Source organism: Kryptolebias marmoratus, linkage group LG16, assembly GCF_001649575.2.
Source record: "Kryptolebias marmoratus isolate JLee-2015 linkage group LG16, ASM164957v2, whole genome shotgun sequence".
Taxonomy (NCBI): Eukaryota; Metazoa; Chordata; class Actinopteri; order Cyprinodontiformes; family Rivulidae; genus Kryptolebias; species Kryptolebias marmoratus.
Genome location: NC_051445.1, coordinates 32000486 through 32005534, shown reverse-complemented (window position 1 = coordinate 32005534; position 5049 = coordinate 32000486).

Below are 5049 nucleotides of genomic sequence, written 5' to 3'. Positions count from 1 at the left end.
AGTACTTACAGTTGGACTCCCATCACCCTCTGGAGCACAAGTTAAGAGTCATTAGAACTTTGTACCACAGGGCAGACAGCATTCCCACTAACTCAGGAGCCAAGGAGAAGGAGAAATCCCACACAAGATGGGCCCTGGAGCCATGTGGATATCCTAACTGGGCCTTCCTAAAGCAGATAAATTCAAACAGGACTCCAGCCAGCGACTGGGTGAAAAAGAAGACCTTTAACCCAGACCCAGACCTGGGGTCATTCTGTCTGTTGTGGGAGTTTCAGAAAAGCTGAGACATTTATTTTCTAAATATGACGTCCCAATGGCTTTCAAACCCCAAAATACACTATGGCAAAGACTGGTTCATCCCAAAGATCCGGTCCCCTGGCACAAACAGAGTAACACTGTGTATGCTGTTAAGTGCCAGGAGGACTGATCAGCTATACATCGAGGAAACAAAGCAGCCACTGGCCAACAGGATGGCCCAGCACTGAAGAGCAACATCATCAGGCCAGGACTCCGCAGTTTACTCTCATCTGCAGGCCAGCAGTCACTCTTTCAGAGATGAAGATGTGCACATCCTTGACAGAGAGAAATGTTGGTTTGAGAGAGGAGGTAAAGGAAGCCATCTTTGTGAAGAGAACCCGTCCATCATAAAACGGGGCGGAGCCCTCCATGTCCAACTGTCCCTCTCCTACAATGTTGTTATTGCAAGGATCACTCAGCCCTATGTGAGCAGCAAGCGGCCATTAGGGCCCTAACGATCGGTCATTAGGCCGATGGTCCTCTTCTGCAGGTGAACACCTCGTTTTGGGTGTCACACCCAACTGGTTGATTCACTTTGCGAAGGTGCTGCTTATAAGGTTGAGTTTGCTTTCAGTTCCTCAGACTGATTACGTTTTTTGAATAAAAGACTTATCATCTAAGAAGTAATCCTCCAGAGGACCTGACTCAACCTTTTTAGAACTTCCATGTCACTACAGCCAGTCCTACAAGCCTCTTGTCAGTGGAACTAGTCCTCCGAACTCACCATGAATAAAACATCCATGGATTTCAAACTTTACAAATTCTGAGTGTGACTGCAGGGGACCTGCAGGTCGGCTTTAGACTCCCCAATCGGAAAAAAGAAACTGAAGTGGGAAAAAAGATTGGAGGTCCAGAGAAGTCCCACTCTGCACCAATCTGTGTGAAATATCCCTGTTGTAAAACTACCAGTTACCATTAATATCTAATTTAAGGAGCTTTATTGAACATGTTTCAGATTGTAATATTCAAGCTCCTTAAACAATCTAGTTCTCAGTTTAAAAATGTATTTCTTACACATGGAGAAGACGAGACAGCGCTGGTCCACAGAGCCAACAGCTGTGGCACGGACATCTGGACTGAGATCACAGTTTGTTGTCATAGCAACAAACTAAGGGTGTTCCTATTCTCACTGCATGACCAGCCCTCAGCCAGTTGGCCCTTTTACTCTGGAATGTAGGATCAGTGGTGCTTTGTCTATTGTTTGAGGTGGGCGTGTACCTAAATGATCTTTTTAGTAAACAAGAACCTGAGAAGTTTACGACTCTGAAGAAGCCATGTTGAATGACTTTCAGAACAAAAACCCTGCTTTGTTTCTCTCTATAAACACAACAACTTAATCACACAAAAAGTACACACAATAATTACAAATTAACCATAAAACATAAAAAAAATAAAACAAATGAAATACAGTCAGGAAAAGATCAACAAAATGTTCCAATCCCCCATTTGAAATGATAAACATAATGTCAACAAAACCTTTATGTGAGCAACTATGTGTCATTACTATTGTTGCAACAGGAGTCCTTTATTTGCATTGGAAAAAACCTAACAATCCCATTTCTTTAACGTTACCAATCATTACAGATAATAGGAACCTGTTGTTCCTAGGAGCTTTAAAAGTAACAAACAAACAATAATGCTATTAAATTTAAAAAGCAACAGGAAATGAAAATGAAATATAATGTAATTTAAAAAGATAAATGTAAAACATAATAAAAAGTAAAAATAGAAAACAAACAAGCTCCCTCTTCTGTCCTATGAATCTCAAACCTCTAAGTGTGTGAAGTTTATATGTAGGTATGTTTTAACCTCTGCAAACATGTTCAAGAAACAGGGACTCACTGTAGCATCTTCTTCCTTGTCATATTTGCCATACACACCTGTGTAAGCTTCATTTATGGAAAAATATAATTTGAATTTATTATTCTAAGTTTGAAACACATTTTATGTTTTTGTTTATTTGTCAGACAGCAAGAGAGGACACGACAAGTGAGTATAAAGCACATTTTTATTAACCTGTCAGCTCTAGTCACAGGTTTTGCTGATCTGGTGAAACAGAACCAGGAGGGAACGACTGGAGACCAGAACAGTCCCCACACGGTCCCCGGTCCGTGGAGGAAAGTCATAAAAAGAAAGTGGATGGTGACCAGGTGGACCGGTTCATTCCAGGTGGCTGAGAGAACAACACACACTGTGAGGCTGCAAGGGAAGGGCTCCACCCGGTATCACCAGAGCACGCCTGCAGAGGAGCCAAATCGCTCATTGGGGGACATCCAAACTGATCCCTCTCGATCGAAGACAGCGTCAGCCTCTGAGTCCAGAGCCATATTGCTAGGTCTGTCTAAAAGAGGCAGAATAATCCTCTGTGACCTACCAACGTTCCATCCAGGTTAGTCTGCCTGAGCTCGAAGACAACACAAAGATCTTAACTAATACTTCACTTTTATTCACTGATTTTAAGTGTTCAAAATATGCTTTAACGAAGTGTTGTTTTCAGCTCATAAAGAGCTCAAGTGTTTTCTCTTTGCAGGTTTATCTAAGAACTTGTCAAAAGAGTTCCAGATTGTAAAAAAAAAGACAAAACTAATCTGTGTTCTTACTTGTATGCTAATGGCTCGATTTTAAATCCTTTCAGTAGTTGTGTTTGTGTACGTTGCTGTCAGGTGATCACAGGAGTAATACTATAATAGATTGTAGTTTCAATTAATAAGTGCAGGATACATTGTAGCAGTGACAGAAGCTCCCTCATCAGCAGAGTAAGAGTTAAAGGGTAAGAACCGTGATGTCACACCAAAGCTGAGAAAAGCACTGTAGGCATCACGAAATGTTACAGAGTAGTGGNCCTGTTGGGACTTAATTTAGTGATAAAAATACACATTTGTTTCTCTTTTGGACATCTGACAGCAATGAGATCTAAACATGTGGTTAACTTTATGCTCAGGATGACAGGAAGAGCTGTTTTTTGCTGACATGCTTTTAGGAGAAAAGGGGGGAGTATGAGCTATGTTGTGTTGCACTTTCATGCCTAATAACACTGCACCACTCATGCCCTTGAGGAACTCAAAGCTCTCAACAAAACCATGCACGAATATTCTGGTATTGATAACCCGCTCTCGAGAATCTTCGGTCACTGGAAGGGATTTTTTCATTCCTTTGTTTGTTTCTATTGCTACTTTCTTGGCTATTGTAATCACTTGCGGTTTTTGTTGTGTGCCATGCATTCGCACTCTAATGGCGAGATTCATCACGGCCACTATTGAGAAGGGGAGTGGGGTTCACAACCCACCACCTTATCAGATGTTAGCACTGGAGGAGCCACCTGAAATACTGGGCACAGCACAAAACTCTGTATCCAAACCTATACCACCTATCCAAACAGTTCTTTGTCACACCACCTCCTCTGTTCCCTGTGAAAGAGTATTTTCCAAAGCTGGAGAAATTGTCTCAAAAAAAAAAACCCGTTTGAGCCCTTCTACTGTGCAGAAACTATTTTTCTTTAACAAAAACACCTGAAGTAACCCACACACCCTCTTTATTACACCAAGCACAATGTCCAAAAACACTCAGTACACCAAGCACACTCCCAAAGAAAATATGAATGACAAACCAAAACATTTCACAACATTGTTTTTAAATTATTTTTGTTCTATGGGTAAATGACTCAGAATCATTAATGAAGTACTAAAACACATATGTACAACACACTTATATACATACATAAGTGTTATTATAGCGTTTTTATTTACACAAGAGATGCATCACATTCGCAGGGCCACATTTGGTGCAATAATCGCTACTGCCAGTAGATGTCACCCAAGGGAATTGAATGAAGCTTTGGGTAGTGAAGCACTTTATGACACAATGGTTCAAAATGATTTTATGCTTCAAAAAGCCTAATTTTGCCATCACTAATGGGGAAGATAACCAGACAGCACAGTGGAGTGACAATGAACCTGTGACAAGCGAGAGAAATGAGCAGGTTTTAAAGACTGCAGGAAGTTAGCAGAAGTGGGCACAGGTGAGTGATTACAAACTTGGGGCAGGTGAAGATGGGTGTGGCAGGCAAACAAGTGATAAGCTGAGGGCAAGTAAATGATGACAGGAATACAAAAAACAAAATAAAAGAAACAATAAACCCAATACAAAATAAATTGAACACAGGTAAACCAGAAAGAACGGAAACACAAAAAAACAATAACCCTAAATACAAAAAAGAAATCAAAGAAAACTAAATTCTGACAGCATGACGTATAAATGCATGCATTTATTTAAGTATCATTATTATTTATTTTAATTATAATTTACTAATATATTTGTATGAATTTAATTTATCACTTGTGAGTCAGTTCTTCAGAAATAATACATAAACACACCGTTTTATTCCAAAAGGTTCATTTTTTCTTCATTCCTTCTCTCAAAAGAATATCTATATTTCAACATAATCCAATAACTTGGCCAGATAATTTCATCTTGAATCAACTTTTCCCATAATTTACTACTCCCTTTTACCTCAACGGTTAACAGGAATTAAAATGTCAAGTCTCAACCTATTTTGAGTGGCTTACATGTGACAGATGTAGGTAGGTAGGTAGGTAGGTACATTTATTTATAAAGCACTTTTCAGCACGAGGCGACTCAAAGTGCTTTACAACACAAGAACAAAATTACAGACAGAGTTACAGAACATGACAAGATAACTAAGCTAAAACATGACAATGCTAACAAAGGTACAGGACATCTAAACTACTAAAA